The sequence below is a fragment of the Benincasa hispida genome, chromosome 3, assembly GCF_009727055.1.
Source record: "Benincasa hispida cultivar B227 chromosome 3, ASM972705v1, whole genome shotgun sequence".
Lineage (NCBI taxonomy): Eukaryota > Viridiplantae > Streptophyta > Magnoliopsida > Cucurbitales > Cucurbitaceae > Benincasa > Benincasa hispida.
The window spans coordinates 45,593,970-45,617,180 of NC_052351.1; positions in this window are offsets into that span (position 1 = coordinate 45,593,970).

A 23,211-nucleotide genomic window follows, 5' to 3' on the forward strand; every position below is an offset into this window, starting at 1 on the left:
ATTACTGCACGATCATGTACTTTTACTAAGTGATGAATCCGCAAGTACACGATCACTTAGCGCGCTCCACACAACGCCCGCCTTTCGGATCGCGAAGCACCATCGCCTAAGCGATCGCTTAGCTAGCGCCTCCGTATTGCATACACGCGAACGCATAGATAGTAACTAAACGATGAAGCTTGCTAACTACATGATCGTCTAGTGCATGCCTTTTACTAAATGACGAGCATCGCATGCTCCCACTACGATCGTCTACCTCTAGCGCCTACGCGATCGCGCAACCAACGCTACGCGATATGGTAAACAATTTACCCGTCACTTAGCAGTAGCCAAACGATCGATTAGAAAATATTACACGATCGTCTAGAAAAAAAATCTAAACGATCGCTTAGTTAAATCCCAGCGATCGTTTACCTGAGGCTACATAATCCGACCAACGCTTGGTCTTCTTTTTCGTTGAGAACCACATCGCCATGCGCTGAAGCTTCATCACGAATGACTCGACGAACTCAAACTTTTTGAATTACAGACTCAATTACTATGTTAATTTCGCCCAAAACACAGGGACCCTTACAATTAACACTTTATAATACCGAAAGCTTTAACAAAAAGAGAAATTTAAACCCAAAATGTTCATCATATCTATCCACAAATGTAGAAAACGGTTAACCACAAATGCAGAAACCCACTGCGATTGAAAAATGCATTCAATTCAGATCTGTAATTTCGAATATCAGAGAACCTGGCTCTGATACCAATTGAAGGAAATCGGATTCGAGATTTCCTGAGCAGTGGAAGAAAGATAATTCCAAATCACAATCATGAATGAACAATACATTTACAGTCAACTTCAAACAAACGATTATACAATTCATACAGAAATTACAACATGAAAAACTCAAATGAACAGAGAGAAAACTCTACGCACATTTGAAGATGCGTCTCCACGCTCCGTTGTAAATCCCTCGAATGGTCACGAACTTGAAAACAATAACCCTTGAAGACTTTCTTCAAAAACTTCACGAGCCAAAACAAACACTACCACAGGGAGCCTTCGATATTCCAAGGGTGAGAATCCTGGAGTGGTGGGCTCTAACTATTTTGGTTTGGAGGGTTTGTTTGAGTTTGAAGGAGGAAGAAGATTGAGAACACAGAACGTTTCTATTCTTCAATCGTATAGTAAAAGTGCCAGTCGTGTAGTGTTGTCTCTTGTCGAAGAAAAGAAAACTATTTCCTTTTATCCTATTTTCCACAAAAAAAAAAAAAAAACCAATTAACCACTTATAAGGTGGTTGGAGAGAAATTAGGAATTATTATCCAAAATAATAAAATTAATATAAATAAATATGATAACTAACTTATCATATCTTATTTATATTAAACTATATGTTATTTCATATATAACACATAACCTATAGTTTTAATATTGTATCATATACAATATAAACTATAGTTCAATTTCTCTATTTTATGGCATTTAATATAAATCATATTTATATTAAATTTAACAACTATGAATCACATTCTTTGAAAATATATTTGAATCTCATTCAAATATTTATTTCGTTCAATTAAACAATAATGTATCAAATACATTATGATAATTACATCATATATAATTGAATCAATTTATATCATATATATAATTAAATTCCCTCTTATTAATTTGAATAATTCAAATTAACCCAAAAACTGATTCTCAACTAAATCCTTTTGAGCTACCAAGGGAACCTTATGAACTTGTAGCTTGAAGCTCCAACAATACGTGAATAATTAATTAAACTCTTTGATTACATTATCCACCATCCGTTAACTGTTGCACTCTACTAAAGAACGACAACTGCACTCTTTGCACTATAGATATATTTGTGTCCATTGGATATTACCAATCAATAGTACGATGACGCTTCACAAATTACTCGAAAGTACAGCCAGGGTGAATTACTATTTTGCCCCTATAGTTACCTCTAACTTTTTAAGTACCACTGATTCCTCTAATGAACAATAGATCATAGTCCCACTATGACTAAACTCTTCTTGGGCCAAAAGAGGGTGTGGCGCCACATTGTTCAAGACACAGAATCAGCCCTTAAGGGAGCAATTTATCTACTTACCCCTACTTCGAGGAAGGAGTGAATTCCATCTTGTGTAGCTGTGTTCCCAGCTCCCCAATCAGATGAATCCAAAAAATGGTAGGCTTGTTGAGTCAGCGTTCTGGCCACTCTCACCCATACAAATCAAAAGACCGTCCTCATAAGCAGGAGTTCAAAATTCACTCAGGATTAAGGTCATGTTACCTATGGTTATCTTGGTGAAATGAAAGTCTCTATATAATGAGACTAAACATTTCGTGGTCCGGTCTTATACAAACTCCTTTGTATAGAATATCCCCGTCCGCATGTCTAATACAAGAATGATCAGGATCAGATCATTTGTAGTATTATACAACAATTGTAACACCTCGAGCCATACTCGTAGTGTCACCAGGATAAGGTACCTAGTCTTATCCATATACTACAGACCATTTAGGTTATTACTTAAATATGATCCACCTGTATGTCTCCACATACATGTTTAAGTTACAACGATAACTTTGGATGTTAGTTTATTAGTTTGTGGTTAATGCAACTAAATTATCACATATTTCATAGACAAAGTGAATAAAAATATCATATATTATTAATCACATAAGAATTTGTTCATACAAAGTTTACAAACTATAGGACCCTACGAAGGGCATCAACCCCAACAGTAACCTAAGTGGATATTGTGGGAAAAGGTATAAGGCATGTCCAATTTTTTGAGACAATACAACTTCTATAAGATTGAAATATGGGGAAAAAAGGGCATACTTGGACATCAAAGATTTCTAGCACGAAATCATCCATACCGGCATCAAAAAAAGTTGTTTAACGGTCAAAAGGAACTTGGTACAATTCCATAATCACTATCTGGGGAGGCTATATATTTAAAAATCAAAGAGCTTGAATTTTCTAAAGGAAAGAAGAATAATAAAAAAAACAAACCACAAAAGGAAGTTCAAAGATTTGTTGGAACAGGTTGTCTTCTTTTTTTCAGTTGTCATATTGGAAAGATCTTCATATCAGGCATTGTTTAGATGTGATTCACATTAAAAAAATTTTTTGATTATCTTAGGTACACTTCTTGATATTCCAGGGAAAAGTAAGGATGGATTGAATGCTAGACATGATTTAGTTCATTTAAAAATTCGACCAGAGCTTACACGTGTTAGCGGTGACAAAAAAATCTTCATTCCTCTCGTGTGTTATACTCTTACAAAGGAAGAAAAACCTTGTGTTTTAAAGTCACTGGCAGGAATAAAGGTTCCTGAAGGTTACTTTTCGAATGTTAAAAACCTTGTGTCGATGACATATTTAAAGTTTAATAGTTTAAAATCTCACGATTGTCATGTGCTCTTACAACAATTATTTCCTATTTCAATAAGATCAGTGCTACCAACCATGTTCGGTATGCCATAACTCGATTGTGTATATTTTTCAATTCTGTATGCAACAAGGTCCTAGATGTGTAACAATTAGAAAAGTTAGAAGAAAATATTATGCTTATATTATGTTTATTGGAGAAGTATTTTCCTCTTTCATTTTCCACAATTATGGTGCATTTCACAGTACATATAGTTAGGGAAGTCAAACTTTGTGGGCCTATATATCTACGATGGATGTATCCCTTTGAAAGATTCATGAAAGTCATTAAAAACTTTGTGAGAAATAGATATCGTCTAGAAGGTTATATTGCTGAAAGTTATATAGTAGAAGAAGCCATTGAATTTTGTTCTGATTTCTTGTTTGGAGTAGATCCTATTGGGATTGGCATTCATAATTCACAAGATTATTTAGACAATTCAAATATTGGTAGACCATTATCCAAATGAGTTTCTTTCAAACTTGAACAAGGACTTTTATATCAAGCTTATCGGTATGTTTTGGAAAGTACAATTGATGTGCAACCATATTCAAAGTAAGTTTTTTTTAATGATTTTGGTTTTATTTTTTCATTTAGTTTTATGATATAAATATAACTATAAAATGTTTCAATGTTCACTTCAAAGAAAACATATGATGGCTTTGCAATTGCAACATCGAAATAAGTCCAAAAATCAGAAATGGTTTCAAGAGGAACTTTTATATCTTGGCTACGAGAAAAGGTAAAATGTTCAACCTATTATTTTACATACACTTTTTAATGCCTGAGTTGGAGTGGAAATTCTCATGATAGGTTGCAACTGAGCTTAAAATGGGAAATATTGAACTTTCAGATAACTTGAGGTGGATTGCTCATGGTCCTCATCCTTTTATGATTATGTATGGCAGTTATATAATTAATGGATGTCGCTATCACACAAAATCTTGTGATAAGGATCGAAGTATACAAAATAGTGGAGTTAGTTTAGTTGTAAAAATGATGCAAGTGTTTAGTTCAAAAGATAAAAATCTCATCATTGGAGATATATCTTTTATGGAGTGATACAAGAGATATGGGAACTAAATTATCATACGTTTAACGTTGCTGTGTTTAGATGTGATTAGGTTGAGAACAATAGTAGTATTGAAATCGATGAGCTTGGTTTTGTCTTATTTGATTTAAATAGAATAGGTCATAAGTTTGGTTCTTTTATACTAGCAACCCAAGCAAGACAAGTATTTTATGTTGAGGATCCAAGTGATGTTAGATGGCCAATTGTGCTTACCTCACCACAAAGAGACTTTGAAGATAGATATAATGACGACGAACTTGGAGATACGATATTACACTGTCAAGGAATACCCAATGATATGTTGAATGTTGATGTACATAATGACTTGGATGAGAACATGTCAACATATGTACGATCGAATTATGAAGGCACATGGATACTTACATAACATTTTATGGGTAGGTTTTATATTGTGTAATATGATAATTTTTTTTAATTTATAATTTTTATCAATCACATTTGATTTTTTGTTTTCTTAATATGTATACAATGCTAATTGTTTATTAAATTTGATTACCGGTTTTTTATTTATACACCACATAGAGCATAGTTCATTGGGTGACAAAGATTTAGAGCTTAGTGACAAAAAAATAGTAATTGTTAGGCCAAATGGAACCACCAATCAAAAGAAGAGAGAACGGGGAGCTATTATTATGTTTGATGTAACACGTATATGGAGTGTGGGAGAAAAGAAGTTTATGGAATACAATAAAGATGGTATACCCATTGGTGAAAATGAAGCTAAGTTAAAGTCTTTCATTGGATCCTCTATGCATTATCATGTACCTATTATATAAACATCTTAGAAATGTGTGCCTACTGAGTTGAAAGATAAGATATATAGTACAGTTGAGGTAGATATATTCAACTTTTTATCTTGATAATATTGTAGATGTATATGTAATGTTTTCACTAACTTTTCAATGTTTAGGCCACCTCTGTAATTGATACAAGATCTAGGAAGAACATTATGAAATCTGCAGGCATAGTTTTTCGTCAGTTTAAGAATTGGTTAACAACAAAATACATTTTGCCATTTAAAGATGAACCTCAACTTCTAATAAATCCACAAGAAAAATATTCATTTATTGATCAAAGTCATTGGAAAGAGTTTGTAAGATCGAGATTGTGTGTAAAGTTTTAGGTATATTATTAATCTAATTTTATAAATATTTGTTATGTCATTCCTACTAATAATCATTACATTTGTATAGGAAAAAAGATGCTTGCAACAAGAACGTCAATCTAAGAATAAGTATAATCATCGAATTTCAAGGAAAGGTTATGCTAACTTTGTTGAGGAGATGGTAAGAATTTAGTATATGTTCTCACAATTTCTAAATTTATCACAATATCTAATTTTTTTTCTTCATTTGAATGTAGAGGAAAGTATCTTCAAATGAAAGTGATTTCGATCAAGCTAACCTGTGGAAGACGACTTGAGTTAATAAGAAAGGAGAATACGACAATGAAGATGCTCAAGAAGTCGTCAATCGAACAGTAAGACAAGTATTAAATTTACATGAAGTATATGACATATAGTTTAATTATATTAAATTTCATTTCTTTTTAGGATGATATCTCAAAGAAGACTTGAGTTAATAAGAAAGGCATGGGCGTGTGCGTGGAGTTGGCGGTTTTGTTACTCCAACGGCTTACTTTCATATAGTGAAATGAAAATCAAAACATGGGAAGGATGAAAACAGGGAAATTAAAAGTGAGAATGAAGCACTTCGTCAACGTGTTAGAGAATTAGAAGCTCATCTTCAAATGTCATCTTCTACAACATTTTATGGATGTACAAGTTGTTCCAGGCAGTTTTTTTTTTTTTTTTTTTTTTTTTTGTAGATGGGATCGAATCTCAAAATAAATAAAAAAACAAGATGAAGACTGCATATGAAAAGAAACATAAAGAGAAGATTAAGGTAGAGGAGATTAAGTCCCTAGAGAAACGAAGAGACAAGATAAAGGTGAATGTAAATTGTGCAGAAGATTTGAAAATCAGGTAAGTAACACTAATAAAATCAATTAAGTTCATCAAATGTCTAATTTTTCTGCTTTATTTACTTTTGTTGCTATGTTTTTACTGCATTAGGAGAAATCTTCAATGGAAATGACTAAGAAAAAAGAAGTTAGTGACTCAACATCGGTTCTTCCAATATCTTTGAAATCTATTCTTAGATATGCTGAGAAGGTGATGGCCAAAGAGTCTGTATTTCTTTACAACTTCCAGTTGGACTTTTTGGCATCAATTGAAAGAGTTGTGTCCTACGAGAGGACATAATTAACTTTTGTAATATGGATGAAGTCAAGACAATGACTTTGGAGGCTTACATGGCGTAAGTAATGTTATTACTTTTGTAGACTTTAGTTCTGATATTTCTTTCTAATTTTGGTCGTCTATATTTATGTTATAAATCTTTTGTAGGTACTTGCACTCATCCTTTATTGATTCAAAGGAAAGTTCATAATACACTTTTGTAGATCTATCCCTCAATTCCTCTGGACATAACTCTCAGGAAGTTAAAACTCGAAGCCTGTGTAGTAGACTGATGTTCTCAGAAGCAAACCAAATAGTTCTTAGTCCTTTTAATCCTGGGTGAGTTAAAACACGTTTTGTTTCTATCAATTTCCATTAGCAATAAAAATACTAATTATATTTTATTAACTAGTGGTCATTGGACACTACTTGCTATAAATGCATACGATGATACTATGTACTAACTAGACTCAATGAGGACAACATCACGGGTAGATATAAAATATATAATTCATTTGTAGTGTTTATTTTAAAGTGTACTTTATTGTAGAATTTGTGGTTATTTCTTGACAAATAGGGTAATTGCGACGTTTCAATTTCAAAAGAATATTAAAAAAAGTTGGAAGCAAACCTTATGGAGAACAATAAAGACAAATATAAATTAAAAATGACTACTTATTCATCATATTAAGTGGACATCTGGTGCGTAAGGATTACTTCATTCTTATTGACTAGTTTTTTCTCTGTAGTCTCCTATACAAGTTGAGAGCACCGAATGTGGATACTACGTCATGAGATATATGAGGGATATTGTGACCAAAAGAAGCATTGTCATCTCAGATTTGGTATGTTATCGTTATTTCGACATTTCAAATAGCATGGAAAAAATAGAATTCATTATAATATTTGGCTTTTATGTTTATAAATTGATACAAGGAACCCGTACTCAAAAATCGAGTTAGATGAGGTGCGGATAAAGTTGGTTGAATTTTTGGGTTGCTACATATGATCGTGGTTGGTCATTTTGGATGTGTTTGTTCCGGCTGATCAATTTCTGGATTTACTTCATATCCATATAGGTGTAATATCTTTTGGTATTGTTCAAATATGCATTGGGGGGGAGGGGAGGATAGTTTTGGATTGGTACATGTGATAATTGTACGTTTTTTGAACCTATTCATATTGGGTTGACTATTAGAATTATGTTTCTTATATTGTTTGGAAGTGTCTATATGGATTGACTGTTAGAATTATGTTCCTTAGGTTGTACTATTGACAATGTTAAAGAAGTTAAGTTTTTCTAAAGAGATATTGGTAGTTTTTGGTTGATATATAAGTTTGTCAATGCATGTATATTGTTTATTTGATTGATGAATGTATGTCATATATATACCAAATGTGGTTGTTGGATCAAAATACAGGAGCAATTGTAGATAAAAAACGTTAACATTGTAGATTTTTCTAAAAAAGTCACAAGCAAATTTCTTGACCTTTTTTCCTTGTCAAGATCGCCCACATTCTTTACATTTCAAACATGTCAAGTGTATGTATTTCTTGACGTTTTTAAATGTCAAGTTTACAAAATTTCTTGACGTTTTTTCCTTGTCAAGAATGCCCATATTCTTAACTTTTCAAACATGTCAAGTATATATGTTTCTTGACGTTTTTTAAATGTCAAGTGTCACTTTTCTTGACATTTTTAAGAAGTCAAGAAAATTGACATTCTTGACACTAGCTTCCTTGACATTTTTATAAATGTTAAGAAAAGTCATTCTTGACATTTAAAAAACGTCAAGAAACACTATTTTTGTAGTAGTGATAAAAGAATGCAGGTAGACTTAAGCATGGAAATAGGTGAGAGAGTTTCTTCATAATCAACTCCCTCAACGTAGGTATAACCCTTTTGTTGGGGTTGATGCCCTAAATATCGTAGGATTCTATAGTTTGTAATTGTATTGTACAAACATCTTATTTATCTAATAAAATATGTGGTGTTTTATTTGACATTTAGTTGCATTAATCCACAAATCAATAAACAAACATCCATGGTTATCTTGTAGCTTAAACATGTATGTAAAGACATACGGGTGGATTATGTTTAAGTGATAACCTAAATGGTTTATAGTAGATGGATAAGGTTGAATACTTTATTCTGGTGACACTAAGAATATGACCCACTTTGTAGATGTTACAATTGTTGTAAAGTACTACAAATGATTTGATTCTGATTGTTTATGTGGAGATATGTGAGCGGGGATATTCTGTCACCAGGATGACCATAGGTGACATGACCTAAATCCTAAGTGAGTTGTGAATTCTCGCCTATAAAGGCGGTCCTTTGATTTATATGGGTGAAAGTGACCAGATTGCCGACTCAACAAGCCTACCATTTTGGAGATTCGCTTGATTAGGGAGCTGGGAACACAGCTACACAAGAAGGAATTCACTCATTCCCTAATGTCGGGTAAGTAGATAAATGCTCTCTTAAGGGTTGATTCCGGGGCTTGAACAATGTGGCGCTACACCCTTTCCTGGCCCGAGAGGGGTTTGGTCATAGTCAGACTATGATTTATTATTCATTACAAGAATCGATGGTATTTAAGGAGTTAGATATACCTACAGGGGCAAAACGATAATTTTCTTCATCTTTTTCCTTTTTTTTTTTTCACAGAACGATTCTGTATTTTGAAAAAAATCTCTCAACTACTCACTTCTCCTCCTCTCATCTCTCTCAAAATCTCCCTAATAAAAAATAGCCAGAGCCCACACCTCCTGGATTCTCATCCAGAGAATACAGTGGTAACATTGTCGTGGTGTCCTTTTGGTTTGAGGGATTCTTCTTAAAGAACGGTTCTTCAAAGGTAAGGGTTTCTAAACCCACTTACTCTTCTTTAGAATTTTTCAGCATGCTATAAATTATATTTTGGATGCATAAGTTTCTATTTTTCTATAAAATTTATATTCCGTAAATTTTGGGTTTGGGTCCGATCCCCTTTTTTGCTCAAGGACCTTCAATGGTTCCTTCATCTTTGCCACCAGTCTAGCCTTAAAGGTTTACACCTTTCTATCTTTACCTCTTTTCCTCTTGTAGATCCATTTATAATCTATAGATTTTACCCTATCAGGTTGATCTACAAAATCTCAGACAGTATTGAAGTACATAGACTCCATTTCCAGATTCATGGCTTTAATCCATTCATCTCTGTCCACATCATGCATTGCCTATTTATAAGATAATGGATCATCAACACCATCATTTGCTATGACAACTTGAGTTTTTGTTAAGCCCATATAGCGAGCAAGTTGAGATATAACTCTTCAATTACGTTGAGGGACTTTCAACTCTTGAGAAGGATGCGCTTGACTAGATGTGCCTGCTTTAACAACTTTTGTTGAAGTACCAACCTCTTCAACAACTCTTGTTGAAGTACTAGCTTCGTTGGAAAGCTCATTCAATATGATCTTACTAAGTGGTTTATAATCCCCGATGTGGTCTTCTTCCAAGAACGTAACATTTTTCAATACAAATACTTTGTTTTCTATTGGATCAACGAAGTATCCACCCCTCGTTTCTTTGGATTAATCTACAAATAGGCATACCTTTGAAAAAGGTTCCAATTTATTTGGATTTACCTCAAGCACATATGTTGGGCAACCCCAAATTATAAAGTGTCATAAACTTCCATTACGACCTCTCCAAATTCAAAAGGTGTTTCAGAAACACTTTTGACAGAACGTGGTTCAAAATATAAATAACAATCATTATTGCATGATCCCAAAACGAATCAGGTAGTTGAGCATATCTCATCATAGATCCAATCATGTCTAACAGGGTTCTATTTTTCCTTTCTGATACACCATTTTGTTGAGGTGTACTAGGTGCTGAGAGTTGAGATGAGATTCCATGTTCTATCAAATAGTTCTAGAATCTCAAATCAATATACTTTCAACCTCCATCTGATTGAAACGTTAAGATAGTCTTATCTAACAAATTCTCAACTTCAGCCTTATACTCTATGAACTTTTCAAGAGTTTCAAGCTTGTGTTGCATTAGGTAAATGTACCCAAATATAGATAATCATCTATAAATGAGATGAAATATTTATACTCTCCTCTTGCCGTAACATTTATTGGACCACAGAAGTTTGAATGTACAAGTTCTAAGGATTCTTCGGCTCTATAACCTTATCTAGTAAAAGGTCTCTTAGTCATTTTGTCTCCAAGGCATGACTCACATACTGGTAAAGAATTTTCTTCTAACTCATTTAGAAATCCACTCTTTATTAGCCTCTCAATCCTATTGAGATTTATGTGTCCTAACCTTAAATACCAAAGATGGGTCTTTTCCTTAGAGGAAACTTTAAGTCTTTTATTTGGAGTTATTGGAGTTTTGAATATTTAAGTGTTCAAGAACATTTTAGATGTTAATGGTCTTAACACATACAAATTACTTTATAACTTTGTAGAACATAACTCAATGCCATTTTTTTAAAAAGAAAAATGTTTTATTTACATGAAAAGAAACTAAGTACAAGTGTTCCAATAAAGAAGATAAAAAAATCAAATTCTGTTTTAAACTAGGAATTACTTACATATTATCTAATAATAAGTATGATTTATGAAAATGTTTTAATTCCCCCAACTGCAATATCGAAGATAACATGTCGTGTCTTGACTTGCATCATCATCTCCCCAGCCTCAAGTTGCTGCCAAGAACTAATTTCCTGTATAGAAGAACAAACATAATTAGGGCCTTTGAATCAATTATTCAGGAGGAACCATCACTCTCCACTAAACAAGTTTCTAAAATAAGTAAATCATATTTACCTTCTTTAGCCTTCTTCTTTTTGGCCAAGTATTTTGGACAGTACCTCTTTTAGTGTTCATCTTGGTTGCAATTGAAACAAAGTCCCTTTGCAACCTTGACGTTCTTGCCTTTTTGAGCAGCAGCATTAGGGGCAGTTTTATTCCCCTTACCACTCTTATTCTTTTTCCACTTCTTGTTGGAAGAATTAGAAGGTCCTGACTTACTTCCAAGGGTCGAACCTCTGTGGAGGAGCTGACAACGTTTGCCTTTCCTTGTTGTCTCTTGACTCTCATTAGGGAGTCATATGTTTGAAACTCATTGAGCAGTGTGGTAAAATTGTAGTCAAGCTTATTCATAACAACGTTGTTCCGAAATTACAAAAAAACTCTTCGGAAGAGTTCTCAGAATAAAACTGACCTATCTGATCTCATCGATGACCGCCCTATTGTTCGGATCGAGAATTGATATCGTTAATTCGATTCCAAACCGAAACAAAAGAAAATTCATAATATCGAACTACTCATATTACTACTAAAACGTAGCAACAGTGGTAAGTCCGAGTCGATCCACAGAGAAGCACGATTGGTTTCGTTAAGTCAATTTTCTCTAGAGCGATAAATGGGGGATTTTGATGGGGAAGAGATAATATGCGTGAAATTAAAATAAAGTGCAATGGATATATGAAACGGTAATGGGTTCATTTAGTTCTCAGATCAAGTAGCCATTCATTTCAAACTAAATCATTGTTTTTAGCCAACATATCATATATTTGAATTATGCATGCATAGCTACCCAATTGATGCAAATTAAATATTCTCTATAAGCCTGAAAATTAATTAATCCGAACTAAGCGAGCATCCTAATTCGTAATTAAGGCTGGAAAGTCGTGCCCCCTAACTAACCTACATGCTCCTAGATGCAATTGGATCCTCAGTAGCCATAAAGAACTAGAAACATACATTAAGATTCAGGATTCAACTATGTTGATTAAGTGTCAAGAAAGTCGTGTTCAAATAATCAATATATCCTTTAAATCTAGATTAAACGTGTGATGCAAAGATTCATGGACAGCCTAAAAACCTAAGCATGCTCATCTAATCTGTGCTACAAGGGTAAATTCAAAGCATGGACGATTACAAGGATGCGTGCTTGCTTGAATTAACTGGCTAAGACATGTGATCATGATAGGGGTGTCAATCCAATACATAAAAGCAAGTCTAAATTAAACAAGATTCAAGAAAAACATAATTTTGAATTAAAGCATAAAGATTGAACAGAAAACTCATCAAAATGTAAAGAACGTTCGATCCAAGAATTAAACAAAAGATTACCTCATCGATTCATAGACAAACTGAAAAGATACATTCCAATAAAAATTCATAATCCGAAAATAAAATAAAAACTAACCTAAAGACATTAAAAATTGAAGGGAATAGAAGAAAAAGGAAGCCTAACTTCGGCCTCCATGCATTCAGCTCCAAGAATCGGCCTATACCCCAAAAATTCAGCATATTTTGACCTAGGATCAATGAGAGGTATTTATAGGATTCATCACACCATTGCAACACTGGCAGGAGGGAAGCATCAGACAAGAATTTCAACGCTTAGCCCAACGCTAGCTTGCACGCGTGCTCAGTGTCACAATCGCTCTTTCGGAAGCTTCTCTTAGCAATTGTGCGGCACTTGTTCCCGCTCACGAACAAGCCAGCCAACTCGAATACGGACTGCCGATGGCACACCGAGTGCCTCTTACAACCTCCAATCCCGTTTTAGGGAAAATGGTTTTAGAAAACGGGTTTAGAGAAAAGGTTTTCGTAAGAAGATTTGAGAGTGTGTATAAAGAAAGAAAGATTGTAGTAGACTAGAAAGCAATAAGCAACAACAACGGCTTTATAGAGTACTACTCCGGGTATGAGGAAATGATGGTTAGTCTTATCCCCATATAGTGCATTCTGAACAAAAAGCCAACTGGCACCCTTGCATATGCAAAAAGGCGAGTGGTCACTTACAATGAAAATGTAAAGAAAGCAAGCTAACTAAACTAATACAATACAGGATATGAAAGTAAGCTAGAAGGGGGTTGGATTGGGCATGCGGCCATGGGCAACAGGCCCTGGACAAGCATGACCGTTACACTCAGCTCCGTCGATTTTCATGACCGTTCAAGGGTTTTCATGACCATTCAGACAAGAATGTCCGTCGATTTTTGTGACCGTTCAGACAAGAATGTCCGTTAATTTTCGCAGTGTTTCAACGCTGATGCATCTGCCTTCAAGGGTTGAAGTGAAGCGTCAGGATGCATTGGGACCCTGGCAGGATTCAACTTCGGAGCATCGCAACGCTTGAAGTAGGGTTGCAATGTCGCATCCATTGCCAGTAATTCGCTACTCGATGCTCGACGACTCGATACTCGATCATCGTTCACTCAATAGCATTTTCTTGATTACTCGACAGCTTTTTACTCGATGATGCTCGATGGTTGATCATTCTTGGTGGAACTCGATGGCATTTTGGTCTTTTCAACTTCTTTGAAGCCCAGATGTTCAAATTAACTCCAAATTGCTTCAAATTAACTCTTTTCTTCACCAAATGATTAATTCTACCTCTTGGTTGCTTGATACCTACAAAATAATAGCTTGAGTTGGATGGAAGGCGTTCCATACATATATAAAATCCACTAACAAGGTCGAATTAAGCTCAAAATAATAGCTCTTTTTTAGAGCTAACACCCATTCACTTCCACCACGTTGAAGTGGGCCATCATGTTAAGGAAATGTAGCTTAATAGAAAATTTCTCGTTCATCTTGGCGTTGAAGATGAACTTGAGAGCACCATGCTTGAGTTGGATGGAAGGCGTTCCATACATCTCACGTAATGAATATATGATCTCATGTGCAGTGATCATATTTTCATGTTTCTTGGCCAAAACTTCAGTTAAACTTACCAAGATGTATGCTTTGGCCTTATCGTTGACCCTTATCCATCTATCATATACATCCTGAATATTTTGAGATGCAGTAGGAGCAGGGATTTAAGGACATTAATCAATTAGGAAAAATTTAAGATCATCGATTACTGGCATAGTATTGATCGTGTTTTTTTAACTTGTGTAGTTCTCACCGGTTAGTTTGTCAATTCCTAGTAAACTAATTATAGTGCTTGCCATTTCAAGATTGCTGAAACAAAAAAATTATCTAAATTAGTACATGCATAACTATTTTATTTTAATCAAGTTTTAGCAAACTTTTAATGTACCCTAAACCATCTAAATTTTACAATGATACTTCAGTGAGTTAGGATAAAAGCCATCGAAGGGTGATCGGTTACCCCTTCATTAAATTGAGACCTTTTCAACTAATTATTACACTAGAATAACTCTTATTCTTATAACAACTAATTATCATTGTTTTGGCCAGAAATTATTAACCCCCTTCATAATTTCTTGTGCGTGACCCCATATTTTAGTTACAAGAGTTCTACCTCAATAAGCCTGCCAAAGGGAAGATCAAATTGGAGCAAAAATTAAAGTGACATATCCATTTTTGGAGTTTGCTATGATATTGATTTCATACAAACACCTTCGGGAAGGAGGACACTTCCAGGATGCCACGAGGTCGAGCATAAAATCGCACTATGCAAACTATGAAGGAGACCATAGGATGTGTTGACAAAAGTCATTCTCTCACTCACTATACATACTTTCTCCATTCACCTTGATATTGACCTATGCAAACACCTTCCGAAGGGAGGACACTTCCACAATACCATGAGGTCGAGTATAGATCTCATAGTGTGAACTTTTAGGGAAAACATGAGAAGAAAAATGGCATACCATATACATCTTTTTCCTCCTACTAAGTATTTTAAAACCTAGGGTGTATACTTAGGTAAACTTAGGCTAAGTCATTTATCTAAGTATTTGTTAATTGGCCCAATATAATATTTAGATTGGATAGTTTAACAATAAGGTCAAGTTTATTAAATACTTTAATAAATTACCAACTTTATTGCATGCTTATAAAATCCTTTGACTAATTCCCTTTCTAGATCGGTTTCCAGGTAGGGTGTTTCCTTATGGTTAGCTTAAATACCCCAGGCTAGACAGAACAATCCTAAGTGAAAGGTCCTTCATAGCCAAACTATTTTATAAATTTGATCTTTTATTAACTCTTTTTAATTTTATTAAAAAGAAGTAAAAGATTAAAGCTAATTTCTAGTATTTATTAGAAATTTTAACATAAAGTTTTAATTACTAAATTTTAAACTATTTAAAAATTTAATTAAAACCATAGCATGCAATTCTTGATTATAAGTTTTAATTCCTAATTCATTAAACATATAAATTTTATATTTTAATGACTAAACCTATAATATACATCTAAGTGACATAATAATTAATACAGCTATTATATTTTTCTAGGTAATATCATGCACAATGCATCATTGATTTTCATTAACATACATAATATAACATTTGTATTATAATTAATGAAAACTATGTAGCATATATGCTTTTAATCATGCATGATAATATTGTAATATACAAACTATATTATCATCATGCAAACTATATAGTATGCATCATGTATGTACATACTTTAAGTATAACTTAAACTTTAAATGTAACAATTATATTTAAATTTGATGCACGATCATGCTTAACCTATGGTGGATTTTTAATCTATATGGCATATTATATAGAACATATAAATAATATAATTAAAACTTGCACATGCATACTAAAACTATATAATAGTATTAATAGACTAAATATTGGTACCCTAACAAAAGCATTAAATTAAATTACACTAATTTAATTTAAAACACAAAATCTGCTTTCTAATTGTTGGAAGAAAATAGGCACTTTCGTGAGAAAACTGCACACGATCTTTCCATGACAAACAATGACAAACGACAGTCATAAACTGTTAATGACAGACAAAAAATGACGGACAGCAAAAATCTACACTACAACCTCTCGGGTCTACCTCCAAAATGCGTCTTTCACCTATGTTTTTGGCCTTTTTCACTACTTTGCCACTAGCAACCCGAATTTACAGACTCGATTTACATAATAAATGTCCAAAATACCGGGCCTTTATATTGATTTAATCGATGGGAAAACAATAATCCAAGTACCAATAATTTGCAAATTTTCATACATTTTCAAGAAAAATGCATAAAAACCCCACCATTTTGTCTGTCTTTCTTTCTAAAAACGAAAAATTGAAAGTAAACCTAGCTTTGTTCCAATTGAAGGGATTGAATCTCATGCAGAAGCGTGTGAATGCCCGTGCTTCAATATCCGTTGAAGAAAACAAGAACAAAAAACAAATAAGCATGTTGTAATTTAATATAAATGTAGAAATACTCACTTTTGAAGACCGTTCTTCAAGCAATTTCTTACTGTCAAGATGTTCCAAACACCGCCACTAATGTATCTCCGCAATTCTCCGGTAAAATTGTGACTTGTGTTAGCCTTTTTGGAAGTATGAGGGAATGAGAAATTTTCTTGAGAGAGTGAGAGAGAGTTGCCAAGAGGAAGAAAATGAAAAAAAAAATCAATTTTCTTATCTCTTTCTTCATTTCACGTTGAGTGAAGGGAGAGGGAATTACCGTTCACCACTAACTCCAACAACTCCCCACATGGGGAGTTTATTTATTTATTTATTATTATTAATATGAATGAAATCAAAATTAATTTAAATTGACTAAATAATATTTAATCAAATCTAATTTATTAAATTTAATTAAGTTAATATCATATATTTAATTAATTAAATATTTAAATTATATTTAAATATATTTTTCTCTCTTAACCTATAGTTTTAATATAAATCATATTCATATTAATTTTAACCTATCATTTTAATATTTTATTGTATTATTCAATATTTGAATCTTATTCAAATATTTTATTTTTTTTCATATAATAAAGTTTAACTTTGAATGTAATTCAAAACTAACTTTATAATATAATGTATCCATATACATTATATTAATTGTATCATACACAATTATATTTTCCAAAAATAATTTGAATAATTTAAATTCATCCAAAACTTTAACAATTTTATTTTTACCCTTAGTGGGCTAGTAGGGAGACCTAATGGACCTACATATTAGAAGTTCCAATACGAGATTAATTAATTAAACTCTTTAATTAAATTAATCAATATTCATTAACTGCGGGTCACTGCATTAAAGACCCATAGGTGCATTCTTCGCACTGTAAATATATTTATGTGTTCATGAATATAAATGTTACTGATAAGTCAATCCTTCACGAGTCGTTCATAATTATAGTTGGGTCAAATTACCGTTTTACCCCTATAATTACCTATAGTTCCTTGACTTTCACTGATTCTCTAATGAACAACCTGAGCCAATGAGAGAGGAGGGGCCCCATTGTTTAAGACCTGGAATCAGCACTTAAGAGAACAACTCCTCTACTTTTTCTAAAGACATGAAGGATATATTCTTATGTTCTTAGTTTCCTACTCGGTCCTATTCCTAAAATGGTAGGCATATTGAGTCGACGACTCAAGCCACTCTCACCCATACAAATCAAAGGACAGTTTCTTATAGGCAGGAGTTCATAACTCATTCAGGATTGAGATTGAGTTACCTACGGTCATCCTATGAAATATTAATCTTTTCAATCAACGACATTATAGTGAAAGATTAATTATTTCGCGGTCTGGTCTTATACAAACTTTTTGTATAAGATACTCCAACTCGCATGTCTATTACATGAACGACTTGAATCAAATAATTCGTAACACTTACAACACTTGTAACATTTACAAAGTGAGTCATATCCATAGTGTTACCAAGATAAGGTATCCAACCTTATCCATATACTATAGACCTTTTAGGTTATTACTTGAACACGATCCAATTGTATGTCTATCACATAATATTCAAGTTACTTTAAATAACCATGGATCTTAGTTTATTGGATTAAGTTATGCAAGACTAATAAATGAATAAACACCTTTTATTTTATTAATAAATAAATGTCCTAAATAGATAGACCAAATGCCATGAAGACGTACTAGAAGTACTACCCTCATCATGCTTCAATTCGTATAAAGTCTGGGGGTTATCTATCTTTAGGTCTTCCCCATAGGCATGTAATTGTTTATACGACTCCTCAGGCCTACCTCAGACTATTATTAAGGCCTCTTCTTTAGACTGCCAAACTTTTGAATAACTAATACTGACATCTTTCACGTATGCCTTGCATGATGTCTTTCAGCCTATAGGTCCTACAAGCGTTTGTGAACTTAGACTTAATTAAATGTCCTATTATTTTTCTCCTTGCTTAGTGGTGGTCGTGATCCATTAGTTGTTGAGAGCATGTATGAACATAGTTATATCTAGATATCTTAAACAAGGTAGAATCCTTAAACTTCCGAGCCCAAATCCTCCAACGACAAGTATCGTGTTTACACTAACCGTCGACAGTGACTTGGTGGATTTTTCAACTCCATGCTCGAACTTTCAATGTATAGCAAAGAGTGAAAATGCAAATGCAACCTCTTCGTTTGAAAGGCATATCTATCCTAGCTCAATATCAATATCCTCAGTATCGAATATCTGACTTGACACAATCATGGGCAATATTATTGGTCAAGGGGGTTAGTGATGCCACATCAACATAAAAATTATCATTTGATGCGTAATTTTGTTCAAAAGAGGGTTGTGTGGGGTAATAAGGGGGTGAGGATTGTTGGGTTAAATAATATGGAAAGCTTGGTTGGTATGAGCAACTAGGGTTTTTTATGTCATTACTTCCATAGGTTTAGGTTTCATTGATGAATAGATAGGGGGGTCTACATGCATCCTGACCGCTTAAAAAGAAACTAAGTTCATGGTCATTCTTTATCAAATAATTAGGAACTCTAGATCCAAACTTCTATAAACATCTTAGGATTGAGTCATGATGGTTTGGGTCAATCCCATTTTGCTTATACAACTCTAACAAAAATTTCTCAAACCTAATGTCACATCTTACTTCCAAGCCCCTGAGATTATTCCCTGAGTAATCTCATTCATCCTCCTTCCAAATGCTACCTTAGCAAACAAATACACAAGAGACATTATGCAAATAAAGAGAATACTCATATAAGAGAACTGGTTGACCAATAAAATGTCAAAATAAAAATAAAAATATTGTAAAATTTCCCGTAAAGTTGACTTGGTAGTCAAGACTTACCAGGATTTCCCATAAAGTTGACCCGAGAAATATCATTCATTTTCTTTTTTCAAGAAATTACACTTTCCAGGTAAAGGTCATTGGAATTTTCTCTCCAATGTTTCCTATAAAACTTTGACAAAATAGGGTAGAATTTTGGTTGGATATTGCAATCTTTTTTAAAAACATAGTTTTTAATTAGGCTTACGCTTACCCAAGAATAACAAAAAAAAAAAAAAAAAATAGAAAACAACATACCCACTTGAATGGAAACAAACAACATATTTAATGTCTCAAAGGAACTTTAAAAAGGAAAGAAATTGTTTCTCTAAAATCGGGACTCTCAAGTATAGCTTTTTTTGTGAAAAACAAAATGTAAAACTGAAGTTTGAGGTTTCAAACTTAAGTTTCGAGACTGAAAAGTTGAGTTAGATAAGTTAGGTAAAGGTAAAATTGACGGCAATTAAATATTCATTTATCGAGGGACAAAATAGTATTTTCACTATGTGGAACCCTCCACTTAAAATCTAAAAAAAAGTAGGAAAGAGGTTAAAAAATAGTTTTTAAAAAAAAAAATTAAAAACAAGTTAGTTTCAAAAGGTAAAAATAGGAAATTCCCATGTTTTTGTTTAAATTATCTTTTTGTGTATTAAATATAGCATATTACTTACATCAAGCATTTAGTGGGTCAACCATAGGCCCAAGTAGACTAAGCATGACGGGCCTTTGTCCCCAAACTTATTGGACTTGAAATTAAAAAACAGGTTTTTCTTGACATCAGACCGTACAACAAAAAAATCTCACAAAAGTACGAACTTCGATACTACTAGGTTGACTCTTGCCTAAACTGATGATAAAGTTAGATTAAAAGCAACCAATTTTTTAAGTATTAGACAAAACCTATAACCTATTTGAGCCCAAACATGATTGTTCTTCTTAACCTAACTTTTCATTATTTTTCACCATATTTAATTCCAATATATTATGATTTTTGTGCTTCATTGGTTTGATAGATGTCAAGCACCCAAAAGTACCCATCCAATTGAAAATATATATATAATAATAATAAATAGTTGAGTTGAAAATTCAATCCAATTAAACATAAAAAAGATGTTTCGTTTAGAGTTGTACATGGATTGAGTTGGGTTAAAGATGTTTTTTGAACCAACTCGAAAATCCAAGTTGGTTGGGTTGGCAACCCAAAGAACCCCAACAAAGTCTCTTATCGAACCCTTAAAATTTGAGTTGGATTGGGCTGGGTTGGGTTGTCGGGTTACAATTTTTTTTTCTTTTTAATTAAAAATATGCAAATTTATATACAACACATGATTAATAACTAAAATCTCATAAAATTTAAATGCTAAATACCAAATATCTAAGATATTTATTGTAAACTTTAAATAAAGACAAATATCATAATAATTTTAAAAGAAAAATATTTAAAATTCACAAGTTAACCAATAAAAAGTAATCAAATTTTAATCAAAGATAAATATATATAGTATATTTTATTTATATATATATAATTCGGGTTGGATTGGGTCAACCCAGATTTTTTTTAGTCAACTCACGACCCAACCCAACCCAACAAAAATAGAAAATGTTTTATCCAATCCAACCCAAAAACAAAGCTGCCAACCTAACCCAACCCAACTCGTATATTTTGGGTTGAATAGTTCGAATTGTTCGAATTGTCAGACTATCTGAACACCCCTAGTTTCGTTCACCGTCCTCATTTCATCATTTACTAGTATATTTGGTTTGTTTCTCAAAACTAGATACAAATTTCAGTTTTGAATCCTTCCATTCATATTTCGGTTTTATGATTTTTTTATTTTATTTTTTTTGTTTAGATCAATCACCAAACTTATAAACTATTGATTGAGGGCACATAAATCGAAGAGTGGTAGGAAATTTTGGAGAAAATGTAAAAGGACAAAAAGGATAAATATTCTTATTTTTAAAGTTAAGCCAAAAGTAGGTATATAAGAAAGTTACAGAATTCTTTTTATACCCTTACTATGCTAAATAATTCAATTTAAGTTAACACTTCCATCTCATAAAGTTGAGCTTTAAATTTGAGTCTTTTTTTAAATTAATATCCTCAATTTCTCAAATTTCTATTAATTTGGGAGATTTGAGGCTAAGCATAGGTGTGTTCCTAATAAATAGAGGCTTTTGTGGCTTTTAGAATTAATCTACAAAATATTTAACCATACTGTTTCACAACCTTAATTTAAAAAATATCTATAAATTTAAATCTAATCTTTTATTTGTACCATTTCAATCTTGTTGTATTGTACCTCTCCACCTTTTTTTTTTTTTTTTTTCAATTCATTTCTTTATTAATTTTTTACTTCCACATTTTTGTTAAATACAAAATTTAAAACAGTAAATTCCAAGATTTATAACATTTTAGGTAGCTAGTATTTTCCATTTTTGGCCTTATTTGATTAGGGCTCCTTTAGCTTAGTTTTTACTGTTTGATTTGAGTGTTTTTTTTGGCAACTTAAGTACGGTCACACAAATTTAGTGTGTTATACCTAGATTTGTGACTTTATGGTTGGATTCTAAATATCTAGAAGTCATATTTTGGATGATTGATGTGTTAATGTTTTGTTAACCTCTAATTAAGTTATAGAAAATAAAAATGTTTTTTTTTAAAATACTATTGGTCCTTAAACTTTCAGCAAATAACAATTTAGTTTTTTAACTTTAGTTGTCACAAGTCTATGTACTTTCAAACTTATAACAATTTAGTCCCTTAACTTTAATAAATAACAATTTGGTTCATGTACTTTATACTTTGTTATAATTTAGTCCCCATAGTGAAAATAATTTTAGGATTTAACAATAAAAAATTTATACGTGTAGATCAATAAACTAATTCGAGATCATAATTTTTATAAACTATAAATAATGAGTTGTTATGTAATAAATTTTTTTAGTGCAATTGAGTGTAGTAGAAATCAAACCACAAACCTCCGAGTTATTAACATACTTATAAGTCAATTGAACTATGTTATTTGTCTTTAGGTAATAAAAATTGACACTTAATTTTGATAAAAAATATTTATGATAAAGACTAAATTGCCACACAATTTTAAAGTATATGAGCCAATTTGTTACTTATTAAAGTTCAAAAATGAAACTGTTACAAATGTAAAAATACATGGACTAAATCGTTCCGAACTATAGTTCATAGACTAAAAGTCCGTTTGGATTGACTAGAGAAAAAAATATTTTTTTAAAAAATATTATTATTTAATCTCTTTAGATAAAATAAAAAAAAATAAAAAAAAAAAAGTTAAAATTACACTTTGTAATTGTTTCAAAAATTATTTTGAGTAATTGCTATATAATTTAGTATTTTTTAAAATGACTTATTTTTTAAATTAAACACTTGAAAAGTTAAACCAAACACAACC